Source organism: Eubalaena glacialis, chromosome 6, assembly GCF_028564815.1.
Source record: "Eubalaena glacialis isolate mEubGla1 chromosome 6, mEubGla1.1.hap2.+ XY, whole genome shotgun sequence".
Classification (NCBI taxonomy): Eukaryota; Metazoa; Chordata; class Mammalia; order Artiodactyla; family Balaenidae; genus Eubalaena; species Eubalaena glacialis.
In genome coordinates, this window is record NC_083721.1 from 122,639,274 (window position 1) to 122,654,989 (window position 15,716).

General features: G+C 37.1%; 1 pseudogene; it reads left to right on the plus strand.

Moving 5' to 3' along the window:
• The window catches only part of LOC133093046 (phospholipid scramblase 4-like), a 72,082-nt pseudogene that overhangs the window by 4,345 nt on the left and 52,021 nt on the right, over window positions 1-15,716 (plus strand).

Genomic DNA, 15,716 nt, shown 5'->3' on the forward strand with positions numbered 1-15,716 from the left:
TCAAAGAGGAAAGATTGTCCTTTAGAAACTAAGGGAATTATTTTGTATAATTTTATTTATTTGTAAATCAGGTAATCATCAGATCTTATATATTATTTGGTCCTACACTTAGTCCTTCTCTCCACCCCCATCATTCACCTTTTATAGATGCGGGGGGAAAAAAGAGCAGAAAAGCTAAATGACTTAGCAAGAGAAAAGCAGAATCTAGATTTACTGAATTCCAGTCCATGGTCCTTGCTTTGGAAGTAGGAGAAATGAGGACAGTCAACATGAAGCCTGTCCTTTATCAGTAAAGCATTCCTGACCCTTAAAGCAACAACTCTACACATTAGTTGGGCTACAGCATAAAGCTTTTAACTCTTCTTGGTCCTTTTTCTATTTGCAAGTTGCAATGATATTGATCATCTTACCGCAGTTCACGAGCTGACTATTTCATGATGCAAAGTATAATCTCATTAAAATATTTTTATAAGTCAAGTTTTCTGAATACAGGTATTATATAAAACATAATCAGTCTTATTCCATATGGTTTCCATCTTTGTTGTTATGTGAAAAAAACATTTTTAAACCATTTTGCCCTGAGCTTAAAATAAATGTTTTAAATTCTAAAGGACTTATATACTTATAAGGGTTATAAAATATTTTGATGTTTGAATCAATTGTGTATGTTTCAAATAAAATTTTTAAAAAGCTGTTTTTCTTTATACCCTAAGAAATGCTGCACAAATACTTCTTGAGGACCATTTTCACTACTAATTTAAGATGGCTCTCTCATTTTGTTTTTTAATGACGGCAGGTTTTGAAACTAATTATAGATACCATGCTAAAAACAACCTGGAAGAGATAGTTTACATTGTAACTGAAGACAGATGCAGCCAGCTTTATTCAGAATGCTGCTGAGACACTGAGGCCCTCGGGTCATTGACTGTATGGACCCAGAAGTCATGACAATGCAAGAGACCTTTCAGATGCACCAACTTCTGTTGTCCCTGCCCCAGGCAAGAAGTCAGAGAATGGAAGTCTAATCCATTGTTTCTTCCTGATCCAACTCTTCATCGCATGGCTATGCTCCTTCCAAAACTACAGAGGAGGGGATTTCCGCTGGCTCTGCCAGTCAGAATGGAAGATTGGTGGGGAGGGGGAAACCAAATTATTTCACCTAAGAAAAATCACAAAGGGCTTTTTCTTATGGGTTCATGCTCTTCAGTGGTAATTGGTGGGTCAAGCACAGATTAGAGTTGTTTAGTCAGTGACCGCAATTCTATCAGTTGTGTCTACTGAATTAGAAATTTACCTATCACCTAGAACAGTAGTCACACACATTTATCTAAATGTCTCTTTGGATCCCTAGATAAGGTGTTGCTAAGCATACACTTATGCTTTTAGAATTAGAAGAGATTTTAGATAACTTTACCCATCACAGCCCAATGTCTTGCTACAGATAAAGAAAGAGTGGTTCAGAAAGATTTAAGTGCCTGATGACAGTGTTACGTTCGGCAGGTGGCAGTGCTGGAACTAGAAAGCAGATGTTCTGGGTTACAGTTTGTTACTCTTCTACAACCTGTGCAGCTCTAGGAAGATTGTTTGCTGCAGGGAGAAGAAAAGCAGCTTTAAATAGCGACCAACCAGAATTTTGAATTCTATGTATGTTACCTACTTAAATGTGTACAGTTTACTTAACCTCTTTGGGCCTCAGTGTTCTTATACATAAAATACATATAATAATACCCCACAGAATTACTTTTAAAAGACATGTTAAGTATGAGTGTTTACTAAATATTAATGTATTGATGTAAATAAATTAATATTAATTTATACATTTGCATTAATTAATATATTTACATTAATACATTAACATTTAGTAAATGCTGATACTTAATAATTATGGGTTTTTAAAAATTTATTTATTTATTTTTGGCTGTGTTGGGTCTTCGTTGCTGCGTGTGGGCTTTCTCTAGTTGCAGCGAGGCAGGGGCTACTCTTTGTTGAGGAGCGCAGGCTTCTCATTGCAGTGGCTTCTCTTGTTGCAGAGCACGGGCTCTAGGCACGTGGGCTTCAGTAATTGTGGCACACGGGCTCTAGAGCGCAGGCTCAGTAGTTGTGGTGCACGGGTTTAGTTGCTCCATGGCATGTGGGATCTTCCTGGACCAGGGCTCGAACCCATGTCCCCTGCATTGGCAGGCGGATTCTTAACCACTGCACCACCAGCGAAGCCCAATAATTATGTGTTTTGATTTTCTATAAAATGGAGATAATAATAGTACATATCACCTGGATTTTTTTGAAGATTAAATAGTAAATAAATGTTAACTGCTCAGAACAGCACCTGGCACATAGTACAATGCTCAAAAAATGTTAGTTGTTGTTTCCAGATATCATACTTTATCATTACTGTTTTTGTAATAATAAGCTTGTATTTAGGATGAATCTTCATTTCTAATCCTTGATTCTTTTGGATGTTCTAGGAATATCCAAAAGATATTTGCTTCATATTCATGGCTTGGTTTTCACATATCCTGTAAGTGCAGCCTTCTAAGATTAAAGTAAGCCATGATGTAGTAAAGCTAATCAAAATGACAAGCCTACTCAATTTATGGAACATTTATCCCATGATAGATTTTTTTCTGATTTCTCTAGTTTTACTTGTATTCGTGATGTGTTTGTGTGTGTGTGTGTGTTTAGTTCTGTGAAGTTGTATCACTTGTGTAGATTCCTGTATCCACCACCACAATACAGATACCCAACAGTTCAGCGCTACAAAAATTCCCTTTTATAACCACACCCACAATAAAATTAGAAAGGGAACTGGTTGTTTTATAGCAGGTGGTAATCAAGCTTTCTCTGTGTCCTAAAGGAAAATGTGGCCCCATCCTTCAAAGTTCCTCCCTGCAAGGACATTCTTGAAGAGTAGGAGTGAAGTGCCAGAGATCCATGGAGGACTATCTCTCCCAACAACAGTTTCCCTAGTTCTTGAGTGAGTTAAGAAGCACATCTAGGTGGTGTGTATGTGTACACATATAAATGTAGCATCTTCGCCTCTGTCACTGCTTCCTTTGCAGCTGGAGGTGCAGTGTCTTCCTGGCATCACCACTGGCTTTGTCGTGGAACACTGGAACCTGTGAAAGGTGGTGTACAGCATCCAAAAAGAGAAGAAAGAAAATGTGAGTGCATGGGCCGTGCTCCACCTACAGCTGTGGTTCAGATTCTGTTTTTGAGGTAACCTAATGTTAAAATAATGTATTTAGAATTTTCTCTATGTGGGGTAACCAACTTCAGAATGATATTGTTTCAGTCCACTTTCTCATGTTAAGTGAATTGAGGTTTATAATACCACTTATAAAATGAATATAGTAGTATGGTGAAAGAGTTAATTAACCAGCTGACATCAGAACATTTTCAAAGATTGCTAATGGATTGCATGGTATTTTTCCAAAATGTGAGCTCTTTTTTTATGATTTCAGCAGTTGATAAAGGTAAAAAGAGTAATAACTCATTAAAAACCTTATGAGAGAAATAGCCTGACCTAATCTATTTTTTTAGTACAGGTAAAACTCATAATAGGTCATATTATAGCATTTTTTCAGTAAAAAAAAACCCCAACATTGCCTTTATTTCAGTGGCTACAAATCATTCCTTATTGTCTAACAAATTTGACAAAAGAAATTCATAGAAATATTTCCTGGATTTTTTTAAAGATTCCTTTCTGAATGCCTTAGAATCCAGCTAAGTTCATCATGTACATCTAGTAAACTTTTCGAGTTCCCATTTTATTTCACCGTATCATCAAGCATTGCTTATGTGATAAAAAGGCCATTGTAGCAAAACAAAAATGTGGATGAACTGAAATGTGGGGAGAAAAGAGTGTATTATTCCCATGACCAAGTGACATTAGCATATTTACCCTATAGCAAGTGCCAGGGTCCCCCTTTTAGAAGCAGAGTCCTTTTGGTGTCCTAGGATACCTTAAAGAAGACAGTGAATTTAGCCTACAGAAGCTTGTGTGATTATATAGATTGTGTGAAGTGCACAGCACCATACATACCTCCTTGCTTTTTCATGTGGCTTCCTGAACTGGAGGAGATTTCCTCCCAATCCCCAGTCCTAATCCTTTGCTATGTTGAAAAGAATTTAGGAATTAGTTCACATCATACCTCTTGACACAAGTTCCCCCTAATGCTTCATTTAAGGATGAAGAAAGAGCATTGGCCTGATAATTTTAAGATGTAGTCCAGCTTAGCTCTTAACTAGTTGCATAGTACCTAACCTTTCCTAACCCTTAACCCTTTCTTCATTTGAAATTACATAACTTCTATGTCCTTTTCATGCACTGTTTTTGTTATCTCAATATAAACTGCTTCTAATTAGAAGATTAAAACATGTATTTTAACACTTTCCAATCATCACAAAGTCTCATTCTTGTCTTTCTAGGTCAAATCACTCAATGGTGTATCCAACGTGGGCAGTATTACTCGGAAGTGGAATGGTTTGTTATCTGCAATGAGCGATGCTGACCACTTTCAAGTTCACTTCCCATTAGACCTGGATGTGACGATGAAAGCCATCTTTTCTGGAGCTTGCTTCCTCATGGTAAGTCTGTCGCTTTTGAGTTATCTTGAAAATGTTATCCTTTCTGATGAGAAGTAGTACAGGGTGCTGGGAAGGGAATAAATGTGACAACTAGGACAGTCAGTAAATTTTAGTTGTTTATTAACCTACACCGAAGCCAAGGGCAGTGTCTAGTACATCTGAAATGCTCAATGAGTGTTGAATAAATGAATGACTGAATGAATAAAAGTCCTATTGTTTGTAAGACATTGCTAGGTATTTAAGGAGACTCAAAGATGAACAGAATAGTACTCTATCCCTCAGCAAGTGTAGAGCAAGAATATATAATTAAAGTATGAAGCTCACCAAGAGTTATTGATATAAAATAATTAATCAGTTTGTACATGTGTGTCATATGATTCTCAAAACTACATCATGAGACAGGTATCAGTTAATCGTACTTTTTAGAGACAAAGCTGAAATTTCATTAGGAATTCATAGTAGGCAGATGGGGTGCTGAGGAATCTCTTCCCTCAGATGTAATTGTAATGAAGGGAGGTGGAAAGAAAGGGAAAAACATGAAAGGTCCTGGAAGAGGGGATGCAGAACAGGTAGAATTTAGCTGATACAAGAGCTGTTGAGCTCATGAGTCTCAAAGTTCCAACAGAAACTTGGTGAGGCAGCCTGCTGTCCTAACCCTGTTTGCCCAGTCCCCCGATAGGCTGGTGGTCATTGTCACTGGTGTGTGTGGCAGAGCAGGGGGAGGTGCTGGGATGACTGTGGCTCATCCACTCTTGAGGTTAAAGCTGTATTCAGTTTACTCAGCCTTGTGTGTATCTTAGAGCGTCTATCCATGTAACATTTTCTGGATTCTACGGAACCAAAATATGTGTGCCCTAACATAACACATTATAAGGCAAATGATTTATGCTGGAAGCCTATATATAAGTGTAGCTTTAAAAAAAAAAAAGTAAATTCTAAATGCATTATATAATTAGGTAGCTTAATAGTTGCCCATTAAATTTTCCTGTGGTTCTTAGTTCTGCTGCTTCTCAACAAAGACCAGTCATATGAAATCACATAATTTTTCTATATATAGTTGTTAGGTTTACCTTAAAATTTAATTGCAGGCCAGATGGATATACATCTGGGTAAATATGGAGGAAAAAAATCCTAATGATGAAATAGGTGGGATAATGTAACCGATTACCTATAACAACAGTGATGCTAATGATGATAAGAGCAGCTAGCCCTTTTTAGTGCTTGCTATATTCTAGGCATGGTTCTGGTTCTAACTACTTTCCATATAGTAATTCATTTAATTCTTATATGTTAGATAAAGTACTATAATAATTCTCATTTTAAAGATGAGAAAACTGAGGTTAGGTATCTTGTTCAAAGTCATCCAGTTAGCTAAATGTCTGAAAGCCACTATCGAAGGTGGCTCCAGAGGCTACATCCTAAACCACTGTGCCATGTGCCTCTTTCATCTCTGTGTGATATTTGGTTTCTTGCTGTATTAACACAGGAAGAGAAATAGAGTAAAATGGTGGCATGTTGCCTCTAGAAGCCCATGATTCTCCAAGGAGGTCTTGTCTGAGGTTACACTCTGTATGAGCAGTTTGCTTTTCCTTCTGCTGGTGTCCCAGTGGTGCAGCCAATTGAAGACCACTTTTTATGTTATTCTGTCAGTTTGATGCTTCCCAAATCCTGTATGTGTTTTAAATATGAACCCCTAAACAACAAGTGCAAATCTTGATTATGAATTCTCAGTGGACAGTTTTTTCCCTACCTCTGGCACAGGCCAGTGCAGTCAAGCTTTTTATTAATCCTCATTTGCCAATGGGTAACTTTTTTCTAGTCTATCCTTTATAGCGGGTTGTGTCCCTTTGAGTGTTCCCACTTTGTTGGGGCATCTCTATTACAATACATTTATTGCTCAGGCCCACTGCCTTGCCACAATTGGTGAAATCAAATCACCTTGCTAAGGAAGATTGGCAACTCTTAGGAGCCAAAGAAAATGTCTTTGTAACACTCGAATTTTCAGATTTTTCCTTACTTTTTGCGGCACGGATTTCTCTAACTTTCCTAGGTGTTTGGCTTTGCATGGAAATAGGTTTTAATTATACAGTTGTCCCTTGAACAACAAGGGTTTGAACTGCAGGTCCACTTGTATGCAAATTTTTTCAATAAATATGTGGTATAGTACTACATGATCCACACTTGGTTGAATCCACGGATGCAGAACTGTAAAGTTATATGTAGGTTTTTGACTGCACAGAGGGTCAGTGCTCCCGCTGCCTGCATTGTTCAGGGGTCATCTGTACTTTAGTCAGCACTTTTAGATTTTCACAGTATCTACTTTGCACATTGCCAGAAATGGAAGTGACAGTTGTGAAAAGGGGACACAGATTTTAGTGCCAAAAACATAGGAAGAACGTTCAAACTTCAACATAACAATTAAAATAATTTTCTTCTTGTGAATTATTAATTGTTGGCGATGACTAAAAAAGATACTCCTTTGTTTTCTGTTTGAGATGACAAACATGATGTTTCTGCCGTATGGAATTTCAAATCGTCTGAAAAGGTTTGTTTCCACTACTGTTTTATTAGATAACACATTATTCAGTTAATATGGTAGCAACTGGGGGGTGCCTTCAAGATGGCGGAGGAGTAAGACGTGGAGATCACCTTCCTCCCCACAAATACATCAGAAATACATCTACATGTGGAACAACTCCTACAGAACACCTACTGAACTCTGGCAGAAGACCTCAGACTTCCCAAAAGCTTTCCTTTTGCCATTTGTCCTAGGGTTCTGCTGTCCGTTTTTTTTTGGTTTTTTTTGCTTTTTTTTTTTAGTATAGTTTTTACCACTTGTTATCATTGGTGGATTTGTTTTTTGGTTTGGTTGCTCTCTTTCTTTTTTTTTAAATTACTTTTTAATTTTTTAATTTAAAAAAATTTTTCCATTTTAATAACTTTATTTTATTTTATTTATTTATTTTTTCTTTCTTTCTTTCTTTTTTACCCTTTTCTTATGAGCCGTGTGGCTGACAGGGTCTTGGTGCTCAGGACGGGTGTCAGGCCTGAGCCTATGAGGTGGGAGAGCCGAGCACAGAACATTGGTCCACCAGAGACCTCCAGGCCCCAAGTAATATCAAATGGTGAAAGCTCTCCCAGAGATCTCCATCTCAACACTAAGACCCATCTCCACTCAATGACCAGCAAGCTACAATGCTGGACACCCTATTCCAAACAACTAGCAAGACAGGAACACAAACCGAATCATTAGCAGAGAGGCTGCCTAAATTAACAATAAGTTAACAGACATCCCAAAACACACCACCGGACGTGGTCCTGCCCACCAGAAAGACAAGATCTAGCCTCATCCACCATAACAAAGGCACCAGTCCCCTCCACCAGGAAGCCTACACAACCAACTGGACCAGCCCTACCCACTGGGAGCAGACATCAAAAACAACAGGAACTACAAACCTGCAGCCTGCAAAAAGGAGACCCCAAACACAGTAAGTTAAGCAAAATGAGAAGACAGAAATACACAGCAGATGGAAGAGCAAGGTAAAAACCCACCAGACCAAACAAAAGAAGAGGAAATAGGCAGTCAACCTGAAAAAGATTTAAGAGTAATGATAGTAAATATGATCCAAAATCTTGGAAATAGAATGGAGAAAATACAAGAAACGTTTAACAAGGACCTAGAAGAACTAAAGAGCAAACAAACAGTGATGAACAACACAATAAATGAAATTAAAAATTCTCTACAAGGAATCAATAGCAGAATAACTGAGGCAGAAGAACAATAAGTGATCTGGAAGATAAACAGGGGAAATAACTGCCACAGAGCAGAATAAAAAAAAAAAGAATGAAAAGAATTGAAGACAATCTCAGAGACCTCTGGGAAAACATTAAACGCACCAACATCCAAATTATAGGGGTCCCAGAAGAAGAAGATAAAAAAAAGGGACTGAGAAAATATTTGAAGACATTATAGTTGAAAACTTCCCTAATATGGATAAGGAAATAGTCAATCAAGTCCAGGAAGCGCAGAGAGTCCCATGCAGGATAAATCCGAGGAGAAACATGCCAGGACACATATTAATCAAACTATCAAAAATTAAATTCAAAGAAAAAATATTAAAAGCCGCAAGAGAAAAGCAACAATTAACATACAAGGGAATCCCCGTAAGGTTAAGAGTTGATCTTTCAGCAGAAACTCTGCAAGCCAGAAGGGAGTGGCAGGACATATTTAAAGTGATGAAAGGGAAGAACCTACAACCAAGATTACTCTGCACATCAAGGATCGCATTCAGATTTGATGGAGAAATTAAAACCTTTACAGACAAGCAAAAGTTAAGAGAATTCAGCACCACCAAACCAGCTTTACAACAAATGCTAAAAGAACTTCTCTAGGCAGGAAACACAAGAGAAGGAAAAGACCTACAATAACAAACCCAAAACAATTAAGAAAATGGTAATAGGAACATACATATCAATAACCTTAAATGTAAATGGATTAAATGCCTCAACCAAAAGACATAGACTGGCTGAATGGATACAAAAACAAGACCCATATATATGCTGTCTACAAGAGACCCACTTCAGACCTAGGGACACATACAGACTGAAAGTGAGGGGATGGAAAAAGATATTCCATGCAAATGGAAATCAAAAGAAAGCTGGAGGAGCAATTATCATATCAGACAAAATAGACTTTAAAATAAAGACTATTACAAGAGACAAAGAAGGACAGTACATAATGACCAAGGGATCACTCCAAGAACAAGATATAACAATTGTAAATATTTATGCACCTGACAGAGGAGCACCTCAATACATAAGGCAAATGCTAACAGCCATAAAAGGGGAAATCGACAGTAACACAATCATAGTAGGGGACGTTAACACCCCAGTTGCACCAATGGACAGATCATCCAAAATGAAAATAAATAAGGAAACACAAGCTTTAAATAATACATTAAACATGATGGACTTATTTGATATTTGTAGGACATTCCATCAAAAAACAGCAGATTACACTTTCTTAAGTGCTCATGGAACATTCTCCAGCATAGATCATATCCTGGGTCACAAATCAAGCCTTGGTAAATTTAAGAAAACTGAAATTGTATCAAGTATCTTTTCTGCACAGTGCTATGAGACTAGATATCAATTACAGGAAAAAAATCTGTAAAAAATAAAAACACATGGAGGCTAAACAATACACTACTAAACAACCAAGAGACCACTGAAGAAATCAAAGAGGAAATCAAAAAGTAGCTAGAAACAAATGACAGTGAAAACATGACAACCCAAAACCTATGGGAATCAGCAAAAGCAGTTCTAAGAGGGAAGTTTATAGCAATACAATCCACCTCAAGAAACAGGAAACATCTCAAATAAACAACCTAACCTTAAACCTAAAGCAATTAGAGAAAGAAGAACAAAAGATAGCTGAAGGAAAGAAATCATGAAGATCAGATCAGAAATAAATGAAAAAGAAATGAAGGAAACGATAGCAAAGGTCAATAAAACTGAAAGGTGGTTCTTTGAGAAGATAAACAAAATTGATAAACCGTTGACCAGACTCATCAAGAAAAAAAGGGAGAAGACTCAAATCAATAGAACTAGAAATGAAAAAGGAGAAGTAACAGCTGACACTGCAGAAATACAAAGGATCGTGAGAGATTACTACAAGCCACTATATGCCAATAAAATGGACAACCTGGAAGAAATGGACAAATTCTTAGAAAAGCACAGTCATCTGAGACTGAACCAGGAAGAAATAGAAAATATGAACAGACCAATCACAAGCACTGAAATTGAAACTGTGATTAAAAATCTTCCAACAAACAAAAGCCCAGGACCAGATGGCTTCACAGGCGAATTCTATCAAACATTTAGAGAAGAGCTAACACCTATCCTTCTCAAACTCTTCCAAAATATAACAGAGGGAGGAACACTCCCAAACTCATTCTACGAGGCCACCATCACCCTGATACCAAAACCAGACAAAGATGCCACAAAAAAAGAAAACTACAAGCCAATATCACTGATGAACATAGATACAAAAATCCTCAACAAAATACTAGTAAACAGAATCCAACAGCACATTAAAAGGATCATACACCATGATCAAGTGGGGTTTATCCCAGGAATGCAAGGATTCTTCAATATGCGCAATATCAATCAATGTGATACACCATATTAACAAATAGAAGGAGAAAAACCATATGATCATCTCAATAGATGCAGAGAAAGCTTTTGACAAAATTCAACACCCATTTATGATAAAAACCCTCCAGAAAGTAGGCATAGAGGGAACTTACCTCAACATAATAAAGGCTATATATGACAAGCCCACAGCCAACATTGTCCTCAATTGTGAAAAACTGAAACCATTTCCACTAAGATCAGGAAGAACACAAGGTTGCCCACTCTCACCACTATTACTGAACATAGTTTTGGAAGTTTTAGCCATAGCAGTCAGAGAAGGAAAAGAAATAAAAGGAATCAAAATCGGAAAAGAAGTAAAACTGTCACTGTTTGCAGATTACATGATACTATACACAGAGAATCCTAAAGATGCTACCAGAAAACTACTAGAGCTAATCAATGAATTTGGTAAAGTAGCAGGATACAAAATTAATGCACAGAAGTCTCTTGCATTCCTATACACTAATGATGAAAAATCTGAAAGAGAAATTAAAGAAACACTCCCATTTACCACTGCAACAAAAAGAATAAAATATCTAGGAATAAACCTACCTAAGGAGACAAGAGACCTGTATGCAGAAAACTATAAGACGCTGATGAAAGAAATTAAAGATGATACAAACAGATGGAGAGATATACCATGTTCTTGGATTGGAAGAATCAACATTGTGAAAATGACTACCCAAGGCAATCTACAGATTCAATGCAATCCCTATCAAACTACCAATGGCATTTTTCATAGAACTAGAACAAAAAATTTCACAATTTGTATGGAAACACAAAAGACCCAGAATAGCCAAAGCAATCTTGAGAAAGAAAAACAGAGCTGGAGGATTCAGGCTCCCTGACTTCAGTCTATACTACAATGCTACAGTAATCAAGACATTATGGTACTGGCACAAAAACAGAAATATAGATCAATGGAACAGGATAGAAAGCCCAGAGGTTAAACCATGCACATATGGTCACCTTATCTTTGATAAAGGAGGCAAGAATATACAATGGAGAAAAGACAGCCTCTTCAATATGTGGTGCTGGGAAAACTGGACAGCTACATGTAAAACAATGAAATTAGAACACTCCCTAACACCATACACAAAAAGAAACTCAAAATGGATTAAAGACCAAAATGTAAGGACAGACACTATAAAACTCTTAGAGGAAAACATAGGCAGAACACTCTATGACAAAAATCACAGCAAGATCCTTTTTGACCCACCTCCTAGAGAAATGGAAATAAAAACAGAAATAAACAAATGAGACCTAATGAAAGTTAAAAATTTTGCACAGCAAAGGAAACCATAAACAAGACGAAAAGACAACCCTCAGAATGGGAGTAAATATTTGCAAACGAAGCAACTGACAAAGGATTAATCTCCAAAATATACAGGCAGCTCAAGCAGCTCAATATCAAAAAAAGAAACAACCCAATCCAAAAATGGGCAAAAGACCTAAATAGACATTTCTCCAAGAAGATATACAGATTGTCAACAAACACATGAAAGGATGCTCAACATCACTAATCATTAGGGAAATGCAAATCAAAACTGCAGTGAGGTATCACCTCACACCAGGCAGAATGGCCAGCATCAAAAAATCTACAAAGAATAAATGCTGGAGAGGGTGTGGAGAAAAGGGATCCCTTTTGTGCTGTTGGTGGGAATGTAAATTGATGCAGCCACTATGGAGAACAGTATGGAGGTTCCTCAGAAAACTAAAACGAGAACTACCATATGACCCAGCAATCTCACTACTGGACATATACCCTGAGAAAACCATACTTCAAAAAGAGTCATGTACCAAAATGTTCATTGCAGCTCTATTTACAATAGCCAGGACATGGAAACAACCTAAGTGTCCATCGACAGATGAATGGATAAAGAAGATGGGGTACATATATTCAATGGAATAGTACTCAGCCCTAAAAAGAAATGAAATTGAGTTTTTTGTAGTGAAGTGGATGGACCTAGAGACTGTCATACAGAGTGAAGTAAGTCAGAAAGAGAAAAATACCGTATGCTAACACATATATATGGAATCTAAAAAAAAAAAAAAAAAGGTACCTAGGGGCAGGACAGGAGTAAAGATGCAGACAGAGAGAATGGAGTTGAGGACACGGAGGGGGAAAGGGTAAGCCAGGACGAAGTGAGAGAGTGGCATGGACGTATATACACAACCAAATATAAAATAGATAGTTAGTGGGAAGCAGCCGCATAACAAAGGGAGATCAGCTTGGTGCTTTGTGTCCACCTAGAGGGTTTGGATAGGGAGTGTGGGAGGGAGACGCCCAAGGGAGGAGATATGGGGATGTATGTGTATGTATAGCTGATTCACTTTGTTATAAAGCAGAAACTAACACACCATTGTAAAGCAATTATACTCCAATAAAATGTTAAAAAAAAATATATGGTAGCAACTGTTTTATGGTCCAGGACACAGAAAAATTTACTTTGGAAAAATTGCTGAAACCATGTTTTTCCTGAAAATTTCAAGAGCATGTTTGCTCAGTTTTCTACACTAACAATCACTGAACATTATTTACTCTTTTTTTTGTTAAAAATAAGCAAAACAGATTTAGAAAATAAACAATTTTAGAAACTTGCTTATGCAAGGTTAGGCAGATGAGGGATGCCAGAGAAAATAATTAAAATGAAAAAATATTTGTCTAGTTTTTTTAAAAATTATTGCTGCTCGAAGCGTTTTCTGCCTTCTCCACTATAAAACTGAATAAAACAAGCCTACAAAAGGGGGCAGCACTAGCTCATAGCTTTCTTTACTAAAATATACTCATTTTCTTAGCCAAAATTATGCCAGTTCTAATTAGAACATTTTAATGAATAGAAGCAAAGAATTTTAAAGTTAGAAGGAACATTAAGGACTATCTACACTCTAATGTATAAATAGAAAGCTGAAAAGCTCTAGTTTGTGTATCCAAAGTTACACTGGGAATTAGTAATAGAACCAGAACTATGACTACGCACTCCCCCTTTTTGTCCAGTATTTTTGGAACCACACCAAAAATTTGATTTAATCATTTCAAGGTACTTTCATAACAATGACATTTTAATTAATAATCATTCTAAATTAATTCTAATTATTTTTAAGCACATGCAAATAGAGCCTATTTCAATAATCCAGACTGACCTCACAGCAATCCTCTAACTATGAAGGAAGAAGCAAATTACTGTTACAAAAACAAAAACTTTAAAAATGTCTATGTCATGGATGACATAGAGATTTATTTTATTTCAAACATGGTACACTTGTATCTTTATTTTCATGCCTACCATTCACATCTGAGTTCAGTTTCTTTTATTAATATAGCTACTTTTAGATTTTTTTGTAAAAGGGTATTTAGCATTTGACAGATTCACTTGTATTGAGGTAGTTTAATTAGTGGTGGCACAATATAAGATGAGCACAGACAGAATCAAACTATTACCTTGATTAGGAGAAGGGAAATGTATCTATTTAATGGGCAATCAGGTACAACTCTGCCCAGATGTGACCTAGCCTTCCTGCTGGCCTGACAAAAGACTTAACTGGGGATGTGGGAATATTTTATTCAGGGGTCTAGCAGATTCATAGTCAGCTATGATCTGGGGACTGCTACACTGTTTCCTTGAGTTTATTTTTATTTTTTCATCAACTGTAACATTTCCATTTTTTCTTTATGTTTTTTTATGTTTGTATATTTCTCTCTGTTCTGTATGTCTTTGTATGTTTCTGTCTACATGTAATCTGTGCCACTCATTTGAGATATGGCTATAGCACCTGTCTGGACATGGATATCAGGGAGAGATTGTGCTGTTTTCTTCGCTGATAGCTTTATAATGTTCTAAGAGAGAACGTGTTCATATTTTTTGCATTTTGAGAGGTCACTTTATACTATCACTGTTCTTTGTCAGTGAATAAAATCAATTGAGAGACATAGGAGTGAGAAACATGTTATCTTTATTCTGAAAAAGCTATTGAGAGGGCATGGTTATGTTCTTTGGGAACATAGTAAGTCCCCTACATACGAACCTTCAAGTTGCAAACTTTCAAAGATGTGAACGTGCATCTGGTTCCAGCAAGGAACCATAACCTGTGCCATCAGCGTCAGGCATGAGTGAAATTGCAGCTTGCCCTCCATCTCCTATCGCTGACAATCCTTCAGCTCTACCATCTCCCACCTCCTCTGCCTCCTCCAGTCAGTAATTCTTCTTGCCTGTTCACTCAATGCCAGCCCCTGTATGCCAGCTGTTATACTGTACTGCTGTACTTTTCAAGGCACTGTATTGTAAGATTAAAAAGGTTTTCTTTATTTGCTGTGTTTGTTTGTTTTTTATGTAGTACTTGTGTGAAAAGTATTATAAACCTATTACACTACAGTACTATATAGCCGACTGTGTTAGTTGGGTACCTAGGCTAACTTTGTTGGACTTATGAACAAATTGGACTTACGAATGCGCTCTTAGAATGGAACTCATTCGTATGTAGGGGACTTACTACAGTAGATTTGTAGAAGGATGCAGGTTGAGATTTACTCTTCTTGTCTCAGGCAGAGCCAAAAATCCACAGTCCTTTCTTATGGAGGCCTGCCACTATAAACTTTACTCCATGGAGGAGCTAGGAATGTATTCTCCCTGCAGACAGGGTGCCTCTCCAAAGAGAGTCAAAGATAAACAGGGCTGAACTACTCCTACCCAGCTTCTTTCAATCTCACCAGACCAATAACTCATCCCTGTTCCCTGAAGCAAGCAAATGAGGGGACAGAAAAGGTCAGGTGTGTTCTCTAGAGGCACTTTCCATTTACATTAGTACCCCCCAAAAATGAAATACTTAGGTATAAATCTACCAAAATGTATATAAGACCTATATGAGGAAAACTACAGAATTCTAATAAAAGAAATCAAAGAACTAAATAAATGAAGAGATATTTCAAGTTCTTG